This window comes from Amblyomma maculatum, chromosome 2, assembly GCF_055883805.1.
Source record: "Amblyomma maculatum isolate TAMU_Amacu chromosome 2, ASM5588380v1, whole genome shotgun sequence".
In the NCBI taxonomy this organism is placed as follows: Eukaryota; Metazoa; Arthropoda; class Arachnida; order Ixodida; family Ixodidae; genus Amblyomma; species Amblyomma maculatum.
The window spans coordinates 203207501-203233992 of record NC_139345.1 but is presented as its reverse complement, the minus strand read 5'-3'; positions in this window follow the sequence as shown (position 1 = coordinate 203233992).

Genomic DNA, 26492 nt, shown 5'->3' with positions numbered 1-26492 from the left:
GATATAAATGGGCTGCACCGTCGTCACCCCTTCAGTGGGCATGGGAGCAGCGACCCGATGTGGTTCACCAATGTCTTTCGTTTTTTCATCCTTCAGTTTCCTGTCCTCTGCACTGGCAGCGTCGCTTCGGATCCAGATCTGTGCCACGACGGAATCCCATCACCGCTTTTTGACGGAAGTGCGCCGGCGACAAGCGACAAATGCTCTAGCGGTTCATAGAATGCTTTCATGACGCAGTTGATCACCGCTTCGAAAGATGTTTACCCCGGATCGACATCGAAGTCAAACATCGCAGAAGATATAATTGGGCTGCGCCGTCTCCACCCCTTCAGTGGGCATGGGAGCAGCGACATGATGTGGTTCACCAATGTCTTTTGTTTTTTCATCCCTCAGTTTCCTGTCCTCTGCACTGGCAGCGTTGCTTCGGATCCAGTTCTCTGTCGCAACGGAATCCCATAAGCGCTTTTTGACTGCAGTGCGCCGGCCTCAAGCGACAAATGTTCTAGCGGCCCATGGGATGCTTTCATGACGCAGTTGATCACCGCTTCGAAAGATGTTTACCCCAGATCGACATCAAAGTCAACTATCGCAGAAGATATAATTGGGCTGCGCCGTCTCCACCCCTTCAGTGGGCATGGGAGCAGCGACACGATGTGGTTCACCAATGTCTTTTGTTTTTTCATCCTTCAGTTTCCTGTCCTCTGCACTGGCAGCGTTGCTTCGGATCCAGTTCTGGGCCACAACGGAATCCTATAATCCCATAAGCGCTTTTTGACGGCAGTGCGCCGGCCTCAAGCGACAAATGTGCTAGCGGCCCATGGAATGCTTTCATGACGCAGTTGATCACCGCTTCGAAAGATGTTTACCCCGGATCGACATCGAAGTCAACCATCGCAGAAGATATAATTGGGCTGCGCCGTCTCCACCCCTTCAGTGGGTGAGGGAGCAGCGACACGATGTGGTTCACCAATGTCTTTTGTTTTTTCATACTTCAGTTTCCTGTTCTCTGCACTGGCAGCGTTGCTTCGGATCCAGTTCTGTGCCACAACGGAATCACATCAGCGCTTTTTGACGGCAGTGCGCCGGCCTCTAGCGACAGATGTTCTAGCGGCCCATGGAATTCTTTCATGTCGCAGTTGATCACCGCTTCGAAAGATGTTTACCCCGGATCGACACCGAAGTCAACCATCGCAGAAGATATAAATGGGCTGCACCATCGCCACCTCTTCAGTGGGTTGGGAGCAGCGACACGATGTGGTTCACCAACGTCTTTCATTTTTTAAACCTTCAGTTTCCAGTCCCCTGCACTGGCAGCGTCGCTTCGGACCCAGATCTGTGCCACGATGGAATCCCATCAGCGCTTTTTGACGGAAGTGTGCCGGCGACAAGCGACAAATGCTCTAGCGGCCCATGGAATGCTTTCATGACGCAGTTGATCACCGCTTCGAAAGATGTTTACCCCGGATCGACATCGAAGTCAAACATCGCAGAAGATATAATTGGGCTGCGCCGTCTCCACCCCTTCAGTGGGCATGGGAGCAGCGACACGATGTGGTTCACCAATGTCTTTTGTTTTTTCATCCTTCAGTTTCCTGTCCTCTGCACTGGCAGCGTTGCTTCGGATCCAGTTCTCTGCCGCAACGGAATCCCATAAGCGCTTTTTGACTGCAGTGCGCCGGCCTCAAGCGACAAATGTTCTAGCGGCCCATGGGATGCTTTCATGACGCAGTTGATCACCGCTTCGAAAGATGTTTACCCCGGATCGACATCAAAGTCAACCATCGCAGAAGATATAATTGGGCTGCGCCGTCTCCACCCCTTCAGTGGGCATGGGAGCAGCGACACGATGTGGTTCACCAATGTCTTTTGTTTTTTCATCCTTCAGTTTCCTGTCCTCTGCACTGGCAGCGTTGCTTCGGATCCAGTTCTGTGCCACAACGGAATCCTATAATCCCATAAGCGCTTTTTGACGGCAGTGCGCCGGCCTCAAGCGACAAATGTGCTAGCGGCCCATGGTTGCTTTCATGACGCAGTTGATCACCGCTTCGAAAGATGTTTACCCCGGATCGACATCGAAGTCAACCACCGCAGAAGATATAATTGGGCTGCGCCGTCTCCACCCCTTCAGTGGGTGAGGGAGCAGCGACACGATGTGGTTCACCAATGTCTTTTGTTTTTTCATACTTCAGTTTCCTGTTCTCTGCACTGGCAGCGTTGCTTCGGATCCAGTTCTGTGCCACAACGGAATCCCATCAGCGCTTTTTGATGGCAGTGCGCCGGCCTCTAGCGACAGATGTTCTAGCGGCCCATGGAATGCTTTCATGACGCAGTTGATCACCGCTTCGAAAGATGTTTACCCCGGATCGACACCGAAGTCAACCATCGCAGAAGATATAAATGGGCTGCACCATCGCCACCTCTTTAGTGGGTTGGGAGCAGCGACACGATGTGGTTCACCAACGTCTTTCATTTTTTAAACCTTCAGTTTCCTGTCCCCTGCACTGGCAGCGTCGCTTCGGATCCAGATCTGTGCCACGATGGAATCCCATCAGCGCTTTTTGACGGAAGTGTGCCGGCGACAAGCGACAAATTCTCTAGCGGCCCATGGAATGCTTTCATGACGCAGTTGATCACTGCTTCGCAAGATGTTTACCCCGGATCGACATCGAAGTCAACCATCGCAGAAGATATAAATGGGCTGCACCGTCGTCACCCCTTCAGTGGGCATGGGAGCAGCGACACGATGTGGTTCACCAATGCCTTTCGTTTTTTCATCCTTCAGTTTCGTGTCCTCTGCACTGGCAGAGTCGCTTCGGATCCAGATCTGTGCCACGACGGAATCCCATCAGCGCCTTTTGACGGAAATGTGCCGGCGACAAGCGACAAATGCTCTAGCGGCCCATGGAATGCTTTCATGACGCAGTTGATCTCTGCTTCGCAAGATGTTTACCCCGGATCGACATCGAAGTGAACCATCACAGAAGATATAAATGGGCTGCACCGTCGTCTCCCCTTCAGTGGGCATGGGAGCAGCGACACGATGTGGTTTACTAATGTCTTTCGTTTTTTCATCATTCAGTTTCCTGTCCTCTGCACTGGCAGCGTCGCTTCGGATCCAGATCTGTGCCACGACGGAATCCCATCAGCGCTTTTTGACGGAAGTGTGCCGGCGACAAGCGACAAATGCTCTAGCGGCCCATGGCATGCTTTCATGACGCAGTTGATCACTGCTTCGCAAGATGTTTCCCCCGGATCGACATCGAAGTCAACCATCACAGAAGATACAAATGGGCTGCACCATCGCCACCCCTCTAGTGGGCATGGGAGCAGCGACCCGATGTGGTTCACCAATGTCTTTCGTTTTTTCATCCTTCAGTTTCCTGTCCTCTGCACTGGCAGCGTCGCTTCGGATCCAGATCTGTGCCACGACGGAATCCCACCACCGCTTTTTGACGGAAGTGCGCCGGCGACAAGCGACAAATGCTCTAGCGGTCCATAGAATGCTTTCATGACGCAGTTGATCACCGCTTCGAAAGATGTTTACCCCGGATCGACATCGAAGTCAAACATCGCAGAAGATATAATTGGGCTGCGCCGTCTCCACCCCTTCAGTGGGCATGGGAGCAGCGACACGATGTGGTTCACCAATGTCTTTTGTTTTTTCATCCTTCAGTTTCCTGTCCTCTGCACTGGCAGCGTTGCTTCGGATCCAGTTCTCTGCCGCAACGGAATCCCATAAGCGCTTTTTGACTGCAGTGCGCCGGCCTCAAGCGACAAATGTTCTAGCGGCCCATGGGATGCTTTCATGACACAGTTGATCACCGCTTCGAAAGATGTTTACCCCGGATCGACATCAAAGTCAACCATCGCAGAAGATATAATTGGGCTGCGCCGTCTCCACCCCTTCAGTGGGCATGGGAGCAGCGACACGATGTGGTTCACCAATGTCTTTTGTTTTTTCATCCTTCAGTTTCCTGTCCTCTGCACTGGCAGCGTTGCTTCGGATCCAGTTCTGTGCCACAACGGAATCCTATAATCCCATAAGCGCTTTTTTACGGCTGTGCGCCGGCCTCAAGTGACAAATGTGCTAGCGGCCCATGGAATGCTTTCATGACGCAGTTGATCACCGCTTCGAAAGATGTTTACCCCGGATCGACATCGAAGTCAACCATCGCAGAAGATATAATTGGGCTGCGCCGTCTCCACCCCTTCAGTGGGTGAGGGAGCAGCGACACGATGTGGTTCACCAATGTCTTTTGTTTTTTCATACTTCAGTTTCCTGTTCTCTGCACTGGCAGCGTTGCTTCGGATCCAGTTCTGTGCCACAACGGAATCCCATCTGCGCTTTTTGACGGCAGTGCGCCGGCCTCTAGCGACAGATGTTCTAGCGGCCCATGGAATGCTTTCATGACGCAGTTGATCACCGCTTCGAAAGATGTTTACCCCGGATCGACACCGAAGTCAACCATCGCAGAAGATATAAATGGGCTGCACCATCGCCACCTCTTCAGTGGGTTGGGAGCAGCGACACGATGTGGTTCACCAACGTCTTTCATTTTTTAAACCTTCAGTTTCCTGTCCCCTGCACTGGCAGCGTCGCTTCGGATCCAGATCTGTGCCACGATGGAATCCCATCAGCGCTTTTTGACGGAAGTGTGCCGGCGACAAGCGACAAATGCTCTAGCGGCCCATGAAATGCTTTCATGACGCAGTTGATCACTGCTTCGCAAGATGTTTACCCCGGATCGGCATCGAAGTCAACCATCGGAGAAGATATAAATGGGCTGCACCGTCGTCACCCCTTCAGTGGGCATGGGAGCAGCGACACGATGTGGTTCACCAATGTCTTTCGTTTTTTCATCCTTCAGTTTCCTGTCCTCTGCACTGGCAGCGTCGCTTCGGATCCAGATCTGTGCCACGACGGAATCCCATCAGCGCTTTGCGCCGGCGACAAGCGACAAATGCTCTACCGGCCCATGGAATGCTTTCATGACGCAGTTTATCACTGCTTCGCAAGATGTTTACCCCGGATCGACATCGAAGTCAACCATCGCAGAAGATATAAATGGGCTGTACCATCGCCACCGCTTCAGTGGGCATGGGAGCAGCGACACGATGTGGTTCACCAATGTCTTTCGTTCTTTCATCCTACAGTTTCCTGTCCTCTGCACTGGCAGCGTCCCTTCGGATCCAGATCTGTGCTACGACGGAATCCCATCAGCGGTTTTTGACGAAAGTGTGCCGGCGACAAGCGACAAATGCTCTAGCGGCCCATGAAATGCTTTCATGACGCAGTTGATCACTGCTTCGCAAGATGTTTACCCCGGATCGACATGGAAGTCAACCATCGCAGAAGATATAAATGGGTTGCACCATCGCCACCCCTTCAGTGGGCATGGGAGCAGCGACACGATGTGGTTCACCAATGTCTTTCGTTTTTTCAACCTTCAGTTTCCTGTCCTCTGCACTGGCAGCGTCGCTTCAGATCTAGATCTGTGCCACGACGGAATCCTATCAGCGCTTTTTGACGGAAGTGTGCCGGCGACAAGCGACAAATGCTCTAGCGGCCCATGGAATGCTTTCATGACGCAGTTGATCACTGCTTCGCAAGATGTTTACCCCGGATCGACATCGAAGTCAACCATCGCAGAAGATATAAATGGGCTGCACCGTCGTCACCCCTTCAGTGGGCATGGGAGCAGCGACACGATGTGGTTCACCAATGCCTTTCGTTTTTTCATCCTTCAGTTTCGTGTCCTCTGCACTGGCAGCGTCGCTTCGGATCCCGATCTGTGCCACGACGGAATCCCATCACCGCTTTTTGACGGAAGTGCGCCGGCGACAAGCGACAAATGCTCTAGCGGTCCATAGAATGCTTTCATGACGCAGTTGATCACCGCTTCGAAAGATGTTTACCCCGGATCGACATCGAAGTCAAACATCGCAGAAGATATAATTGGGCTGCGCCGTCTCCACCCCTTCAGTGGGCATGGGAGCAGCGACACGATGTGGTTCACCAATGTCTTTTGTTTTTTCATCCTTCAGTTTCCTGTCCTCTGCACTGGCAGCGTTGCTTCGGATCCAGTTCTCTGCCGCAACGGAATCCCATAAGCGCTTTTTGACTGCAGTGCGCCGGCCTCAAGCGACAAATGTTCTAGCGGCCCATGGGATGCTTTCATGACGCAGTTGATCACCGCTTCGAAAGATGTTTACCCCGGATCGACATCAAAGTCAACCATCGCAGAAGATATAATTGGGCTGCGCCGTCTCCACCCCTTCAGTGGGCATGGGAGCAGCGACACGATGTGGTTCACCAATGTCTTTTGTTTTTTCATCCTTCAGTTTCCTGTCCTCTGCACTGGCAGCGTTGCTTCGGATCCAGTTCTGTGCCACAACGGAATCCTATAATCCCATAAGCGCTTTTTGACGGCAGTGCGCCGGCCTCTAGCGACAGATGTTCTAGCGGCCCATGGAATGCTTTCATGACGCAGTTGATCACCGCTTCGAAAGATGTTTACCCCGGATCGACACCGAAGTCAACCATCGCAGAAGATATAAATGGGCTGCACCATCGCCACCTCTTCAGTGGGTTGGGAGCAGCGACACGATGTGGTTCACCAACGTCTTTCATTTTTTAAACCTTCAGTTTCCTGTCCCCTGCACTGGCAGCGTCGCTTCGGATCCACATCTGTGCCACGATGGAATCCCATCAGCGCTTTTTGACGGAAGTGTGCCGGCGACAAGCGACAAATGCTCTAGCGGCCCATGAAATGCTTTCATGACGCAGTTGATCACTGCTTCGCAAGATGTTTACCCCGGATCGGCATCGATGTCAACCATCGGAGAAGATATAAATGGGCTGCACCGTCGTCACCCCTTCAGTGGGCATGGGAGCAGCGACACGATGTGGTTCACCAATGCCTTTCGTTTTTTCATCCTTCAGTTTCGTGTCCTCTGCACTGGCAGCGTCGCTTCGGATCCAGATCTGTGCCACGACGGAATCCCATCAGCGCCTTTTGACTGAAATGTGCCGGCGACAAGCGACAAATGCTCTAGCGGCCCATGGAATGCTTTCATGACGCAGTTGATCTCTGCTTCGCAAGATGTTTACCCCGGATCGACATCGAAGTGAACCATCACAGAAGATATAAATGGGCTGCACCGTCGTCTCCCCTTCAGTGGGCATGGGAGCAGCGACACGATGTGGTTTACTAATGTCTTTCGTTTTTTCATCATTCAGTTTCCTGTCTTCTGCACTGGCAGCGTCGCTTCGGATCCAGATCTGTGCCACGACGGAATCCCATCAGCGTTTTTTGAAGGAAGTGTGCCGGCGACAAGCGACAAATGCTCTAGCGGCCCATGGAATGCTTTCATGAAGCAGTTGATCACCGCTTCGCAAGATGTTTACCCCGGATCGACATGGAAGTCAACCATCGCAGAAGATATAAATGGGCTTCACCCTCGCCACCCCTTCAGTGGGCATGGGAGCAGCGACACGATGTGGTTCACCAATGCCTTTCGTTTTTTCATCCTTCAGTTTCCTGTCCTCTGCACTAGCAGCGTCGTTTCGGATCCAGATCTGTGCCACGACGGAATCCCATCAGCGCTTTTTGACGGAAGTGTGCCGACGACAAGCGACAAATGCTCTAGCGGCCCATGGAATGCTTTCATGACGCAGTTGATCTCTGCTTCGCAAGATGTTTACCTCGGATCGACATCGAAGTCAACCATCGCAGAAGATATAAATGGGCTGCACCGTCGTCACCCCTTCAGTGGGCATGGGAGCAGCGACACGATGTGGTTCACCAATGCCTTTCGTTTTTTCATCCTTCAGTTTCCTGTCCTCTGCACTGGCAGCGTCGTTTCGGATCCAGATCTGTGCCACGACGGAATCCCATCAGCGCTTTTTGACGGAAGTTTGCCGGCGACAAGCGACAATTGCTCTAGCGGCCCATGGAATGCTTTCATGACGCAGTTGATCTCTGCTTCTCAAGATGTTTACCCCGGATCGACATCGAAGTCAACCATCGCAGAAGATATAAATGGGCTGCACCGTCGTCACCCCTTCAGTGGGCATGGGAGCAGCGACCCGATGTGGTTCACCAATGTCTTTCGTTTTTTCATCCTTCAGTTTCCTGTCCTCTGCACTGGCAGCGTCGCTTCGGATCCAGATCTGTGCCACGACGGAATCCCATCACCGCTTTTTGACGGAAGTGCGCCGGCGACAAGCGACAAATGCTCTAGCGGTCCATAGAATGCTTTCATGACGCAGTTGATCACCGCTTCGAAAGATGTTTACCCCGGATCGACATCGAAGTCAAACATCGCAGAAGATATAATTGGGCTGCGCCGTCTCCACCCCTTCAGTGGGCATGGGAGCAGCGACACGATGTGGTTCACCAATGTCTTTTGTTTTTTCATCCTTCAGTTTCCTGTCCTCTGCACTGGCAGCGTTGCTTCGGATCCAGTTCTCTGCCACAACGGAATCCCATAAGCGCTTTTTGACTGCAGTGCGCCGGCCTCAAGCGACAAATGTTCTAGCGGCCCATGGGATGCTTTCATGACGCAGTTGATCACCGCTTCGAAAGATGTTTACCCCGGATCGACATCAAAGTCAACCATCGCAGAAGATATAATTGGGCTGCGCCGTCTCCACCCCTTCAGTGGGCATGGGAGCAGCGACACGATGTGGTTCACCAATGTCTTTTGTTTTTTCATCCTTCAGTTTCCTGTCCTCTGCACTGGCAGCGTTGCTTCGGATCCAGTTCTGTGCCACAACGGAATCCTATAATCCCATAAGCGCTTTTTGACGGCAGTGCGCTGGCCTCAAGCGACAAATGTGCTAGCGGCCCATGGAATGCTTTCATGACGCAGTTGATCACCGCTTCGAAAGATGTTTACCCCGGATCGACATCGAAGTCAACCATCGCAGAAGATATAATTGGGCTGCGCCGTCTCCACCCCTTCAGTGGGTGAGGGAGCAGCGACACGATGTGGTTCACCAATGTCTTTTGTTTTTTTCATACTTCAGTTTCCTGTTCTCTGCACTGGCAGCGTTGCTTCGGATCCAGTTCTGTGCCACAACGGAATCCCATCAGCGCTTTTTGACGGCAGTGCGCCGGCCTCTAGCGACAGATGTTCTAGCGGCCCATGGAATGCTTTCATGACGCAGTTGATCACCGCTTCGAAAGATGTTTACCCCGGATCGACACCGAAGTCAACCATCGCAGAAGATATAAATGGGCTGCACCATCGCCACCTCTTCAGTGGGTTGGGAGCAGCGACACGATGTGGTTCACCAACGTCTTTCATTTTTTAAACCTTCAGTTTCCTGTCCCCTGCACTGGCAGCGTCGCTTCGGATCCAGATCTGTGCCACGATGGAATCCCATCAGCGCTTTTTGACGGAAGTGTGCCGGCGACAAGCGACAAATGCTCTAGCGGCCCATGAAATGCTTTCATGACGCAGTTGATCACTGCTTCGCAAGATGTTTACCCCGGATCGACATCGAAGTCAACCATCGGAGAAGATATAAATGGGCTGCACCGTCGTCACCCCTTCAGTGGGCATGGGAGCAGCGACACGATGTGGTTCACCAATGTCTTTCGTTTTTTCATCCTTCAGTTTCCTGTCCTCTGCACTGGCAGCGTCGCTTCGGATCATGATCTGTGCCACGACGGAATCCCATCACCGCTTTTTGACGGAAGTGCGCCGGCGACAAGCGACAAATGCTCTAGCGGTCCATAGAATGCTTTCATGACGCAGTTGATCACCGCTTCGAAAGATGTTTACCCCGGATCGACATCGAAGTCAAACATCGCAGAAGATATAATTGGGCTGCGCCGTCTCCACCCCTTCAGTGGGCATGGGAGCAGCGACACGATGTGGTTCACCAATGCCTTTCGTTTTTTCATCCTTCAGTTTCGTGTCCTCTGCACTGGCAGCGTCGCTTCGGATCCAGATCTGTGCCACGACGGAATCCCATCACCGCTTTTTGACGGAAGTGCGCCGGCGACAAGCGACAAATGTTCTAGCGGTCCATAGAATGCTTTCATGACGCAGTTGATCACCGCTTCGAAAGATGTTTACCCCGGATCGACATCGAAGTCAAACATCGCAGAAGATATAATTGGGCTGCGCCGTCTCCACCCCTTCAGTGGGCATGGGAGCAGCGACACGATGTGGTTCACCAATGTCTTTTGTTTTTTCATCCTTCAGTTTCCGGTCCTCTGCACTGGCAGCGTTGCTTCGGATCCAGTTCTCTGCCGCAACGAAATCCCATAAGCGCTTTTTGACTGCAGTGCGCCGGCCTCTAGCGACAAATGTTCTAGCGGCCCATGGGATGCTTTCATGACGCAGTTGATCACCGCTTCGAAAGATGTTTACCCCGGATTGACATCAAAGTCAACCATCGCAGAAGATATAATTGGGCTGCGCCGTCTCCACCCCTTCAGTGGGCATGGGAGCAGCGACACGATGTGGTGCACAAATGTCTTTTGTTTTTTCATCCTTCAGTTTCCTGTCCTCTGCACTGGCAGCGTTGCTTCGGATCCAGTTCTGTGCCACAACGGAATCCTATAATCCCATAAGCGCTTTTTGACGGCAGTGCGCCGGCCTCAAGTGACAAATGTGCTAGCGGCCCATGGAATGCTTTCATGACGCAGTTGATCACCGCTTCGAAAGATGTTTATCCCGGATCGACATCGAAGTCAACCATCGCAGAAGATATAATTGGGCTGCGCCGTCTCCACCCCTTCAGTGGGTGAGGGAGCAGCGACACGATGTGGTTCATCAATGTATTTTGTTTTTTCATACTTCAGTTTCCTGTTCTCTGCACTGGCAGCGTTGCTTCGGATCCAGTTCTGTGCCACAACGGAATCCCATCTGCGCTTTTTGACGGCAGTGCGCCGGCCTCTAGCGACAGATGTTCTAGCGGCCCATGGAATGCTTTCATGACGCAGTTGATCACCGCTTCGAAAGATGTTTACCCCGGATCGACACCGAAGTCAACCATCGCAGAAGATATAAATGGGCTGCACCATCGCCACCTCTTCAGTGGGTTGGGAGCAGCGACACGATGTGGTTCACCAACGTCTTTCATTTTTTAAACCTTCAGTTTCCTGTCCCCTGTACTGGCAGCGTCGCTTCGGATCCAGATCTGTGCCACGATGGAATCCCATCAGCGCTTTTTGACGGAAGTGTGCCGGCGACAAGCGACAAATGCTCTAGCGGCCCATGAAATGCTTTCATGACGCAGTTGATCACTGCTTCGCAAGATGTTTACCCCGGATCGGCATCGAAGTCTACCATCGGAGAAGATATAAATGGGCTGCACCGTCGTCACCCCTTCAGTGGGCATGGGAGCAGCGACACGATGTGGTTCACCAATGTCTTTCGTTTTTTCATCCTTCAGTTTCCTGTCCTCTGCACTGGCAGCGTAGCTTCGGATCCAGATCTGTGCCACGACGGAATCCCATCAGCGCTTTGCGCCGGCGACAAGCGACAAATGCTCTACCGGCCCATGGAATGCTTTCATGACGCAGTTTATCACTGCTTCGCAAGATGTTTACACCGGATCGACATCGAAGTCAACCATCGCAGAAGATATAAATGGGCTGTACCATCGCCACCGCTTCAGTGGGCATGGGAGCAGCGACACGATGTGGTTCACCAATGTCTTTCGTTCTTTCATCCTACAGTTTCCTGTCCTCTGCACTGGCAGCGTCCCTTCGGATCCAGATCTGTGCTACGACGGAATCCCATCAGCGCTTTTTGACGAAAGTGTGCCGGCGACAAGCGACAAATGCTCTAGCGGCCCATGAAATGCTTTCATGACGCAGTTGATCACTGCTTCGCAAGATGTTTACCCCGGATCGACATGGAAGTCAACCATCGCAGAAGATATAAATGGGCTGCACCGTCGTCACCCCTTCAGTGGGCATGGGAGCAGCGACACGATGTGGTTCACCAATGCCTTTCGTTTTTTCATCCTTCAGTTTCGTGTCCTCTGCACTGGCAGCGTCGCTTCGGATCCAAATCTGTGCCACGACGGAATCCCATCAGCGCCTTTTGACTGAAATGTGCCGGCGACAAGCGACAAATGCTCTAGCGGCCCATGGAATGCTTTCATGACGCAGTTGATCTCTGCTTCGCAAGATGTTTACCCCGGATCGACATCGAAGTGAACCATCACAGAAGATATAAATGGGCTGCACCGTCGTCTCCCCTTCAGTGGGCATGGGAGCAGCGACACGATGTGGTTTACTAATGTCTTTCGTTTTTTCATCATTCAGTTTCCTGTCTTCTGCACTGGCAGCGTCGCTTCGGATCCAGATCTGTGCCACGACGGAATCCCATCAGCGTTTTTTGAAGGAAGTGTGCCGGCGACAAGCGACAAATGCTCTAGCGGCCCATGGAATGCTTTCATGAAGCAGTTGATCACCGCTTCGCAAGATGTTTACCCCGGATCGACATGGAAGTCAACCATCGCAGAAGATATAAATGGGCTTCACCCTCGCCACCCCTTCAGTGGGCATGGGAGCAGCGACACGATGTGGTTCACCAATGCCTTTCGTTTTTTCATCCTTCAGTTTCCTGTCCTCTGCACTGGCAGCGTCGTTTCGGATCCAGATCTGTGCCACGACGGAATCCCATCAGCGCTTTTTGACGGAAGTGTGCCGGCGACAAGCGACAAATGCTCTAGCGGCCCATGGAATGCTTTCATGACACAGTTGATCTCTGCTTCGCAAGATGTTTACCTCGGATCGACATCGAAGTCAACCATCGCAGAAGATATAAATGGGCTGCACCGTCGTCACCCCTTCAGTGGGCATGGGAGCAGCGACACGATGTGGTTCACCAATGTCTTTCGTTTTTTCATCCTTCAGTTTCCTGTCCTCTGCACTGGCAGCGTCGTTTCGGATCCAGATCTGTGCCACGACGGAATCCCATCAGCGCTTTTTGACGGAAGTTTGCCGGCGACAAGCGACAAATGCTGTAGCGGCCCATGGAATGCTTTCATGACGCAGTTGATCTCTGCTTCTCAAGATGTTTACCCCGGATCGACATCGAAGTCAAACATCGCAGAAGATATAATCGGGCTGCGCCGTCTCCACCCCTTCAGTGGGCATGGGAGCAGCGACACGATGTGGTTCACCAATGTCTTTTGTTTTTTCATCCTTCAGTTTCCTGTCCTCTGCACTGGCAGCGTTGCTTCGGTTCCAGTTCTCTGCCGCAACGGAATCCCATAAGCGCTTTTTGACTGCAGTGCGCCGGCCTCAAGCGACAAATGTTCTAGCGGCCCATGGGATGCTTTCATGACGCAGTTGATCACCGCTTCGAAAGATGTTTACCCCGGATCGACATCAAAGTCAACCATCGCAGAAGATATAATTGGGCTGCGCCGTCGTCACCCCTTCAGTGGGCATGGGAGCAGCGACACGATGTGGTTCACCAATGTCTTTCGTTTTTTCATCCTTCAGTTTCCTGTCCTCTGCACTGGCAGCGTAGCTTCGGATCCAGATCTGTGCCACGACGGAATCCCATCAGCGCTTTGCGCCGGCGACAAGCGACAAATGCTCTACCGGCCCATGGAATGCTTTCATGACGCAGTTTATCACTGCTTCGCAAGATGTTTACACCGGATCGACATCGAAGTCAACCATCGCAGAAGATATAAATGGGCTGTACCATCGCCACCGCTTCAGTGGGCATGGGAGCAGCGACACGATGTGGTTCACCAATGTCTTTCGTTCTTTCATCCTACAGTTTCCTGTCCTCTGCACTGGCAGCGTCCCTTCGGATCCAGATCTGTGCTACGACGGAATCCCATCAGCGCTTTTTGACGAAAGTGTGCCGGCGACAAGCGACAAATGCTCTAGCGGCCCATGAAATGCTTTCATGACGCAGTTGATCACTGCTTCGCAAGATGTTTACCCCGGATCGACATGGAAGTCAACCATCGCAGAAGACATAAATGGGCTGCACCGTCGTCACCCCTTCAGTGGGCATGGGAGCAGCGACACGATGTGGTTCACCAATGCCTTTCGTTTTTTCATCCTTCAGTTTCGTGTCCTCTGCACTGGCAGCGTCGCTTCGGATCCAAATCTGTGCCACGACGGAATCCCCTCAGCGCCTTTTGACTGAAATGTGCCGGCGACAAGCGACAAATGCTCTAGCGGCCCATGGAATGCTTTCATGACGCAGTTGATCTCTGCTTCGCAAGATGTTTACCCCGGATCGACATCGAAGTGAACCATCACAGAAGATATAAATGGGCTGCACCGTCGTCTCCCCTTCAGTGGGCATGGGAGCAGCGACACGATGTGGTTTACTAATGTCTTTCGTTTTTTCATCATTCAGTTTCCTGTCTTCTGCACTGGCAGCGTCGCTTCGGATCCAGATCTGTGCCACGACGGAATCCCATCAGCGTTTTTTGAAGGAAGTGTGCCGGCGACAAGCGACAAATGCTCTAGCGGCCCATGGAATGCTTTCATGAAGCAGTTGATCACCGCTTCGCAAGATGTTTACCCCGGATCGACATGGAAGTCAACCATCGCAGAAGATATAAATGGGCTTCACCCTCGCCACCCCTTCAGTGGGCATGGGAGCAGCGACACGATGTGGTTCACCAATGCCTTTCGTTTTTTCATCCTTCAGTTTCCTGTCCTCTGCACTGGCAGCGTCGTTTCGGATCCAGATCTGTGCCACGACGGAATCCCATCAGCGCTTTTTGACGGAAGTGTGCCGGCGACAAGCGACAAATGCTCTAGCGGCCCATGGAATGCTTTCATGACACAGTTGATCTCTGCTTCGCAAGATGTTTACCTCGGATCGACATCGAAGTCAACCATCGCAGAAGATATAAATGGGCTGCACCGTCGTCACCCCTTCAGTGGGCATGGGAGCAGCGACACGATGTGGTTCACCAATGTCTTTCGTTTTTTCATCCTTCAGTTTCCTGTCCTCTGCACTGGCAGCGTCGTTTCGGATCCAGATCTGTGCCACGACGGAATCCCATCAGCGCTTTTTGACGGAAGTTTGCCGGCGACAAGCGACAATTGCTCTAGCGGCCCATGGAATGCTTTCATGACGCAGTTGATCTCTGCTTCTCAAGATGTTTACCCCGGATCGACATCGAAGTCAACCATCGCAGAAGATATAAATGGGCTGCACCGTCGTCACCCCTTCAGTGGGCATGGGAGCAGCGACCCGATGTGGTTCACCAATGTCTTTCGTTTTTTCATCCTTCAGTTTCCTGTCCTCTGCACTGGCAGCGTCGCTTCGGATCCAGATCTGTGCCACGACGGAATCCCATCACCGCTTTTTGACGGAAGTGCGCCGGCGACAAGCGACAAATGCTCTAGCGGTCCATAGAATGCTTTCATGACGCAGTTGATCACCGCTTCGAAAGATGTTTACCCCGGATCGACATCGAAGTCAAACATCGCAGAAGATATAATTGGGCTGCGCCGTCTCCACCCCTTCAGTGGGCATGGGAGCAGCGACACGATGTGGTTCACCAATGTCTTTTGTTTTTTCATCCTTCAGTTTCCTGTCCTCTGCACTGGCAGCGTTGCTTCGGATCCAGTTCTCTGCCACAACGGAATCCCATGAGCGCTTTTTGACTGCAGTGCGCCGGCCTCAAGCGACAAATGTTCTAGCGGCCCATGGGATGCTTTCATGACGCAGTTGATCACCGCTTCGAAAGATGTTTACCCCGGATCGACATCAAAGTCAACCATCGCAGAAGATATAATTGGGCTGCGCCGTCTCCACCCCTTCAGTGGGAATGGGAGCAGCGACACGATGTGGTTCACCAATGTCTTTTGTTTTTTCATCCTTCAGTTTCCTGTCCTCTGCACTGGCAGCGTTGCTTCGGATCCAGTTCTGTGCCACAACGGAATCCCATCAGCGCTTTTTGACGGCAGTGCGCCGGCCTCTAGCGACAGATGTTCTAGCGGCCCATGGAATGCTTTCATGACGCAGTTGATCACCGCTTCGAAAGATGTTTACCCCGGATCGACACCGAAGTCAACCATCGCAGAAGATATAAATGGGCTGCACCATCGCCACCTCTTCAGTGGGTTGGGAGCAGCGACACGATGTGGTTCACCAACGTCTTTCATTTTTTAAACCTTCAGTTTCCTGTCCCCTGCACTGGCAGCGTCGCTTCGGATCCAGATCTGTGCCACGATGGAATCCCATCAGCGCTTTTTGACGGAAGTGTGCCGGCGACAAGCGACAAATGCTCTAGCGGCCCATGAAATGCTTTCATGACGCAGTTGATCACTGCTTCGCAAGATGTTTACCCCGGATCGACATCGAAGTCAACCATCGGAGAAGATATAAATGGGCTGCACCGTCGTCACCCCTTCAGTGGGCATGGGAGCAGCGACACGATGTGGTTCACCAATGTCTTTCGTTTTTTCATCCTTCAGTTTCCTGTCCTCTGCACTGGCAGCGTCGCTTCGGATCCAGATCTGTGCCACGACGAAATCCCATCAGCGCTTTGCGCCGGCGACAAGCGACAAATGCTCTACCGGCCCATGGAATGCTTTCATGACGCAGTTGATCACTGCTTCGCAAGATGTTTACCCCGGATCGACATCGAAGTCAACCATCGCAGAAGATATAAATGGGCTGTACCATCGCCACCGCTTCAGTGGGCATGGGAGCAGCGACACGATGTGGTTCACCAATGTCTTTCGTTCTTTCATCCTACAGTTTCCTGTCCTCTGCACTGGCAGCGTCGCTTCAGATCCAGATCTGTGCCACGACGGAATCCCATCACCGCTTTTTGACGGAAGTGTGCCGGCGACAAGCGAGAAATGCTCTAGCGGCCCATGGAATGCTTTCATGACGCAGTTGATCTCTGCTTCGCAAGATGTTTACCCCGGATCGACATCGAAGTCAACCATCGCAGAACATATAAATGGGCTGCACCGTCGTCACCCCTTCAGTGGGCATGGGAGCAGCGACCCGATGTGGTTCACCAATGTCTTTTGTTTTTTCATCCTTCAGTTTCCTGTCCTCTGCACTGGCAGCGTCGCTTCGGATCCAGATCTGTGCCACGACGGAATCCCATCACCGCTTTTTGACGGAAGTGCGCCGGCGACAAGCGACAAATGCTCTAGCGGTCCATAGAATGCTTTCATGACGCAGTTGATCACCGCTTCGAAAGATGTTTACCCCGGATCGACATCGAAGTCAAACATCGCAGAAGATATAATTGGGCTGCGCCGTCTCCACCCCTTCAGTGGGCATGGGAGCAGCGACACGATGTGGTTCACCAATGCCTTTCGTTTTTTCATCCTTCAGTTTCGTGTCCTCTGCACTGGCAGCGTCGCTTCGGATCCAGATCTGTGCCACGACGGAATCCCATCACCGCTTTTTGACGGAAGTGCGCCGGCGACAAGCGACAAATGTTCTAGCGGTCCATAGAATGCTTTCATGACGCAGTTGATCACCGCTTCGAAAGATGTTTACCCCGGATCGACATCGAAGTCAAACATCGCAGAAGATATAATTGGGCTGCGCCGTCTCCACCCCTTCAGTGGGCATGGGAGCAGCGACACGATGTGGTTCACCAATGTCTTTTGTTTTTTCATCCTTCAGTTTCCTGTCCTCTGCACTGGCAGCGTTGCTTCGGATCCAGTTCTCTGCCGCAACGGAATCCCATAAGCGCTTTTTGACTGCAGTGCGCCGGCCTCAAGCGACAAATGTTCTAGCGGCCCATGGGATGCTTTCATGACGCAGTTGATCACCGCTTCGAAAGATGTTTACCCCGGATTGACATCAAAGTCAACCATCGCAGAAGATATAATTGGGCTGCGCCGTCTCCACCCCTTCAGTGGGCATGGGAGCAGCGACACGATGTGGTTCACCAATGTCTTTTGTTTTTTCATCCTTCAGTTTCCTGTCCTCTGCACTGGCAGCGTTGCTTCGGATCCAGTTCTGTGCCACAACGGAATCCTATAATCCCATAAGCGCTTTTTGACGGCAGTGCGCCGGCCTCAAGTGACAAATGTGCTAGCGGCCCATGGAATGCTTTCATGACGCAGTTGATCACCGCTTCGAAAGATGTTTACCCCGGATCGACATCGAAGTCAACCATCGCAGAAGATATAATTGGGCTGCGCCGTCTCCACCCCTTCAGTGGGTGAGGGAGCAGCGACACGATGTGGTTCACCAATGTATTTTGTTTTTTCATACTTCAGTTTCCTGTTCTCTGCACTGGCAGCGTTGCTTCGGATCCAGTTCTGTGCCACAACGGAATCCCATCTGCGCTTTTTGACGGCAGTGCGCCGGCCTCTAGCGAGAGATGTTCTAGCGGCCCATGGAATGCTTTCATGACGCAGTTGATCACCGCTTCGAAAGATGTTTACCCCGGATCGACACCGAAGTCAACCATCGCAGAAGATATAAATGGGCTGCACCATCGCCACCTCTTCAGTGGGTTGGGAGCAGCGACACGATGTGGTTCAGCAACGTCTTTCATTTTTTAAACCTTCAGTTTCCTGTCCCCTGTACTGGCAGCGTCGCTTCGGATCCAGATCTGTGCCACGATGGAATCCCATCAGCGCTTTTTGACGGAAGTGTGCCGGCGACAAGCGACAAATGCTCTAGCGGCCCATGAAATGCTTTCATGACGCAGTTGATCACTGCTTCGCAAGATGTTTACCCCGGATCGGCATCGAAGTCAACCATCGGAGAAGATATAAATGGGCTGCACCGTCGTCACCCCTTCAGTGGGCATGGGAGCAGCGACACGATGTGGTTCACCAATGTCTTTCGTTTTTTCATCCTTCAGTTTCCTGTCCTCTGCACTGGCAGCGTAGCTTCGGATCCAGATCTGTGCCACGACGGAATCCCATCAGCGCTTTGCGCCGGCGACAAGCGACAAATGCTCTACCGGCCCATGGAATGCTTTCATGACGCAGTTTATCACTGCTTCGCAAGATGTTTACACCGGATCGACATCGAAGTCAACCATCGCAGAACATATAAATGGGCTGTACCATCGCCACCGCTTCAGTGGGCATGGGAGCAGCGACACGATGTGGTTCACCAATGTCTTTCGTTCTTTCATCCTACAGTTTCCTGTCCTCTGCACTGGCAGCGTCCCTTCGGATCCAGATCTGTGCTACGACGGAATCCCATCAGCGCTTTTTGACGAAAGTGTGCCGGCGACAAGCGACAAATGCTCTAGCGGCCCATGAAATGCTTTCATGACGCAGTTGATCACTGCTTCGCAAGATGTTTACCCCGGATCGACATGGAAGTCAACCATCGCAGAAGATATAAATGGGCTGCACCGTCGTCACCCCTTCAGTGGGCATGGGAGCAGCGACACGATGTGGTTCACCAATGCCTTTCGTTTTTTCATCCTTCAGTTTCGTGTCCTCTGCACTGGCAGCGTCGCTTCGGATCCAAATCTGTGCCACGACGGAATCCCCTCAGCGCCTTTTGACTGAAATGTGCCGGCGACAAGCGACAAATGCTCTAGCGGCCCATGGAATGCTTTCATGACGCAGTTGATCTCTGCTTCGCAAGATGTTTACCCCGGATCGACATCGAAGTGAACCATCACAGAAGATATAAATGGGCTGCACCGTCGTCTCCCCTTCAGTGGGCATGGGAGCAGCGACACGATGTGGTTTACTAATGTCTTTCGTTTTTTCATCATTCAGTTTCCTGTCTTCTGCACTGGCAGCGTCGCTTCGGATCCAGATCTGTGCCACGACGGAATCCCATCAGCGTTTTTTGAAGGAAGTGTGCCGGCGACAAGCGACAAATGCTCTAGCGGCCCATGGAATGCTTTCATGAAGCAGTTGATCACCGCTTCGCAAGATGTTTACCCCGGATCGACATGGAAGTCAACCATCGCAGAAGATATAAATGGGCTTCACCCTCGCCATCCCTTCAGTGGGCATGGGAGCAGCGACACGATGTGGTTCACCAATGCCTTTCGTTTTTTCATCCTTCAGTTTCCTGTCCTCTGCACTGGCAGCGTCGTTTCGGATCCAGATCTGTGCCACGACGGAATCCCATCAGCGCTTTTTGACGGAAGTGTGCCGGCGACAAGCGACAAATGCTCTAGCGGCCCATGGAATGCTTTCATGACACAGTTGATCTCTGCTTCGCAAGATGTTTACCTCGGATCGACATCGAAGTCAACCATCGCAGAAGATATAAATGGGCTGCACCGTCGTCACCCCTTCAGTGGGCATGGGAGCAGCAACACGATGTGGTTCACCAATGTCTTTCGTTTTTTCATCCTTCAGTTTCCTGTCCTCTGCACTGGCAGCGTCGTTTCGGATCCAGATCTGTGCCACGACGGAATCCCATCAGCGCTTTTTGACGGAAGTTTGCCGGCGACAAGCGACAAATGCTCTAGCGGCCCATGGAATGCTTTCATGACGCAGTTGATCTCTGCTTCTCAAGATGTTTACCCCGGATCGACATCGAAGTCAAACATCGCAGAAGATATAATTGGGCTGCGCCGTCTCCACCCCTTCAGTGGGCATGGGAGCAGCGACACGATGTGGTTCACCAATGTCTTTTGTTTTTTCATCCTTCAGTTTCCTGTCCTCTGCACTGGCAGCGTTGCTTCGGATCCAGTTCTCTGCCGCAACGGAATCCCATAAGCGCTTTTTGACTGCAGTGCGCCGGCCTCAAGCGACAAATGTTCTAGCGGCCCATGGGATGCTTTCATGACGCAGTTGATCACCGCTTCGAAAGATGTTTACCCCGGATCGACATCAAAGTCAACCATCGCAGAAGATATAATTGGGCTGCGCCGTCTCCACCCCTTCAGTGGGCATGGGAGCAGCGACACGATGTGGTTCACCAATGTCTTTTGTTTTTTCATCCTTCAGTTTCCTGTGCTCTGCACTGGCAGCGTTGCTTCGGATCCAGTTCTGTGCCACAACGGAATCCTATAATCCCATAAGCGCTTTTTGACGGCAGTGCGCCGGCCTCTAGCGACAGATGTTCTAGCGGCCCATGGAATGCTTTCATGACGCAGTTGATCACCGCTTCGAAAGATGTTTACCCCGGATCGACACCGAAGTCAACCATCGCAGAAGATATAAATGGGCTGCACCATCGCCACCTCTTCAGTGGGTTGGGAGCAGCGACACGATGTGGTTCACCAACGTCTTTCATTTTTTAAACCTTCAGTTTCCTGTCCCCTGCACTGGCAGCGTCGCTTCGGATCCACATCTGTGCCACGATGGAATCCCATCAGCGCTTTTTGACGGAAGTGTGCCGGCGACAAGCGACAAATGCTCTAGCGGCCCATGAAATGCTTTCATGACGCAGTTGATCACTGCTTCGCAAGATGTTTACCCCGGATCGGCATCGAAGTCAACCATCGGAGAAGATATAAATGGGCTGCACCGTCGTCACCCCTTCAGTGGGCATGGGAGCAGCGACACGATGTGGTTCACCAATGCCTTTCGTTTTTTCATCCTTCAGTTTCGTGTCCTCTGCACTGGCAGCGTCGCTTCGGATCCAGATCTGTGCCACGACGGAATCCCATCAGCGCCTTTTGACTGAAATGTGCCGGCGACAAGCGACAAATGCTCTAGCGGCCCATGGAATGCTTTCATGACGCAGTTGATCTCTGCTTCGCAAGATGTTTACCCCGGATCGACATCGAAGTGAACCATCACAGAAGATATAAATGGGCTGCACCGTCGTCTCCCCTTCAGTGGGCATGGGAGCAGCGACACGATGTGGTTTACTAATGTCTTTCGTTTTTTCATCATTCAGTTTCCTGTCTTCTGCACTGGCAGCGTCGCTTCGGATCCAGATCTGTGCCACGACGGAATCCCATCAGCGTTTTTTGAAGGAAGTGTGCCGGCGACAAGCGACAAATGCTCTAGCGGCCCATGGAATGCTTTCATGAAGCAGTTGATCACCGCTTCGCAAGATGTTTACCCCGGATCGACATGGAAGTCAACCATCGCAGAAGATATAAATGGGCTTCACCCTCGCCACCCCTTCAGTGGGCATGGGAGCAGCGACACGATGTGGTTCACCAATGCCTTTCGTTTTTTCATCCTTCAGTTTCCTGTCCTCTGCACTGGCAGCGTCGTTTCGGATCCAGATCTGTGCCACGACGGAATCCCATCAGCGCTTTTTGACGGAAGTTTGCCGGCGACAAGCGACAATTGCTCTAGCGGCCCATGGAATGCTTTCATGACGCAGTTGATCTCTGCTTCTCAAGATGTTTACCCCGGATCGACATCGAAGTCAACCATCGCAGAAGATATAAATGGGCTGCACCGTCGTCACCCCTTCAGTGGGCATGGGAGCAGCGACCCGATGTGGTTCACCAATGTCTTTCGTTTTTTCATCCTTCAGTTTCCTGTCCTCTGCACTGGCAGCGTCGCTTCGGATCCAGATCTGTGCCACGACGGAATCCCATCACCGCTTTTTGACGGAAGTGCGCCGGCGACAAGCGACAAATGCTCTAGCGGTCCATAGAATGCTTTCATGACGCAGTTGATCACCGCTTCGAAAGATGTTTACCCCGGATCGACATCGAAGTCAAACATCGCAGAAGATATAATTGGGCTGCGCCGTCTCCACCCCTTCAGTGGGCATGGGAGCAGCGACACGATGTGGTTCACCAATGTCTTTTGTTTTTTCATCCTTCAGTTTCCTGTCCTCTGCACTGGCAGCGTTGCTTCGGATCCAGTTCTCTGCCACAACGGAATCCCATGAGCGCTTTTTGACTGCAGTGCGCCGGCCTCAAGCGACAAATGTTCTAGCGGCCCATGGGATGCTTTCATGACGCAGTTGATCACCGCTTCGAAAGATGTTTACCCCGGATCGACATCAAAGTCAACCATCGCAGAAGATATAATTGGGCTGCGCCGTCTCCACCCCTTCAGTGGGCATGGGAGCAGCGACACGATGTGGTTCACCAATGTCTTTTGTTTTTTCATCCTTCAGTTTCCTGTCCTCTGCACTGGCAGCGTTGCTTCGGATCCAGTTCTGTGCCACAACGGAATCCTATAATCCCATAAGCGCTTTTTGACGGCAGTGCGCTGGCCTCAAGCGACAAATGTGCTAGCGGCCCATGGAATGCTTTCATGACGCAGTTGATCACCGCTTCGAAAGATGTTTACCCCGGATCGACATCGAAGTCAACCATCGCAGAAGATATAATTGGGCTGCGCCGTCTCCACCCCTTCAGTGGGTGAGGGAGCAGCGACACGATGTGGTTCACCAATGTCTTTTGTTTTTTCATACTTCAGTTTCCTGTTCTCTGCACTGGCAGCGTTGCTTCGGATCCAGTTCTGTGCCACAACGGAATCCCATCAGCGCTTTTTGACGGCAGTGCGCCGGCCTCTAGCGACAGATGTTCTAGCGGCCCATGGAATGCTTTCATGACGCAGTTGATCACCGCTTCGAAAGATGTTTACCCCGGATCGACACCGAAGTCAACCATCGCAGAAGATATAAATGGGCTGCACCATCGCCACCTCTTCAGTGGGTTGGGAGCAGCGACACGATGTGGTTCACCAACGTCTTTCATTTTTTAAACCTTCAGTTTCCTGTCCCCTGCACTGGCAGCGTCGCTTCGGATCCAGATCTGTGCCACGATGGAATCCCATCAGCGCTTTTTGACGGAAGTGTGCCGGCGACAAGCGACAAATGCTCTAGCGGCCCATGAAATGCTTTCATGACGCAGTTGATCACTGCTTCGCAAGATGTTTACCCCGGATCGACATCGAAGTCAACCATCGGAGAAGATATAAATGGGCTGCACCGTCGTCACCCCTTCAGTGGGCATGGGAGCAGCGACACGATGTGGTTCACCAATGTCTTTCGTTTTTTCATCCTTCAGTTTCCTGTCCTCTGCACTGGCAGCGTCGCTTCGGATCCAGATCTGTGCCACGACGGAATCCCATCAGCGCTTTGCGCCGGCGACAAGCGACAAATGCTCTACCGGCCCATGGAATGCTTTCATGACGCAGTTGATCACTGCTTCGCAAGATGTTTACCCCGGATCGACATCGAAGTCAACCATCGCAGAAGATATAAATGGGCTGTACCATCGCCACCGCTTCAGTGGGCATGGGAGCAGCGACACGATGTGGTTCACCAATGTCTTTCGTTCTTTCATCCTACAGTTTCCTGTCCTCTGCACTGGCAGCGTCGCTTCAGATCCAGATCTGTGCCACGACGGAATCCCATCACCGCTTTTTGACGGAAGTGTGCCGGCGACAAGCGAGAAATGCTCTAGCGGCCCATGGAATGCTTTCATGACGCAGTTGATCTCTGCTTCGCAAGATGTTTACCCCGGATCGACATCGAAGTCAACCATCGCAGAACATATAAATGGGCTGCACCGTCGTCACCCCTTCAGTGGGCATGGGAGCAGCGACCCGATGTGGTTCACCAATGTCTTTTGTTTTTTCATCCTTCAGTTTCCTGTCCTCTGCACTGGCAGCGTCGCTTCGGATCCAGATCTGTGCCACGACGGAATCCCATCACCGCTTTTTGACGGAAGTGCGCCGGCGACAAGCGACAAATGCTCTAGCGGTCCATAGAATGCTTTCATGACGCAGTTGATCACCGCTTCGAAAGATGTTTACCCCGGATCGACATCGAAGTCAAACATCGCAGAAGATATAATTGGGCTGCGCCGTCTCCACCCCTTCAGTGGGCATGGGAGCAGCGACACGATGTGGTTCACCAATGCCTTTCGTTTTTTCATCCTTCAGTTTCGTGTCCTCTGCACTGGCAGCGTCGCTTCGGATCCAGATCTGTGCCACGACGGAATCCCATCACCGCTTTTTGACGGAAGTGCGCCGGCGACAAGCGACAAATGTTCTAGCGGTCCATAGAATGCTTTCATGACGCAGTTGATCACCGCTTCGAAAGATGTTTACCCCGGATCGACATCGAAGTCAAACATCGCAGAAGATATAATTGGGCTGCGCCGTCTCCACCCCTTCAGTGGGCATGGGAGCAGCGACACGATGTGGTTCACCAATGTCTTTTGTTTTTTCCTCCTTCAGTTTCCTGTCCTCTGCACTGGCAGCGTTGCTTCGGATCCAGTTCTCTGCCGCAACGGAATCCCATAAGCGCTTTTTGACTGCAGTGCGCCGGCCTCAAGCGACAAATGTTCTAGCGGCCCATGGGATGCTTTCATGACGCAGTTGATCACCGCTTCGAAAGATGTTTACCCCGGATTGACATCAAAGTCAACCATCGCAGAAGATATAATTGGGCTGCGCCGTCTCCACCCCTTCAGTGGGCATGGGAGCAGCGACACGATGTGGTTCACCAATGTCTTTTGTTTTTTCATCCTTCAGTTTCCTGTCCTCTGCACTGGCAGCGTTGCTTCGGATCCAGTTCTGTGCCACAACGGAATCCTATAATCCCATAAGCGCTTTTTGACGGCAGTGCGCCGGCCTCAAGTGACAAATGTGCTAGCGGCCCATGGAATGCTTTCATGACGCAGTTGATCACCGCTTCGAAAGATGTTTACCCCGGATCGACATCGAAGTCAACCATCGCAGAAGATATAATTGGGCTGCGCCGTCTCCACCCCTTCAGTGGGTGAGGGAGCAGCGACACGATGTGGTTCACCAATGTATTTTGTTTTTTCATACTTCAGTTTCCTGTTCTCTGCACTGGCAGCGTTGCTTCGGATCCAGTTCTGTGCCACAACGGAATCCCATCTGCGCTTTTTGACGGCAGTGCGCCGGCCTCTAGCGACAGATGTTCTAGCGGCCCATGGAATGCTTTCATGACGCAGTTGATCACCGCTTCGAAAGATGTTTACCCCGGATCGACACCGAAGTCAACCATCGCAGAAGATATAAATGGGCTGCACCATCGCCACCTCTTCAGTGGGTTGGGAGCAGCGACACGATGTGGTTCACCAACGTCTTTCATTTTTTAAACCTTCAGTTTCCTGTCCCCTGTACTGGCAGCGTCGCTTCGGATCCAGATCTGTGCCACGATGGAATCCCATCAGCGCTTTTTGACGGAAGTGTGCCGGCGACAAGCGACAAATGCTCTAGCGGCCCATGAAATGCTTTCATGACGCAGTTGATCACTGCTTCGCAAGATGTTTACCCCGGATCGGCATCGAAGTCAACCATCGGAGAAGATATAAATGGGCTGCACCGTCGTCACCCCTTCAGTGGGCATGGGAGCAGCGACACGATGTGGTTCACCAATGTCTTTCGTTTTTTCATCCTTCAGTTTCCTGTCCTCTGCACTGGCAGCGTAGCTTCGGATCCAGATCTGTGCCACGACGGAATCCCATCAGCGCTTTGCGCCGGCGACAAGCGACAAATGCTCTACCGGCCCATGGAATGCTTTCATGACGCAGTTTATCACTGCTTCGCAAGATGTTTACCCCGGATCGACATCGAAGTCAACCATCGCAGAAGATATAAATGGGCTGTACCATCGCCACCGCTTCAGTGGGCATGGGAGCAGCGACACGATGTGGTTCA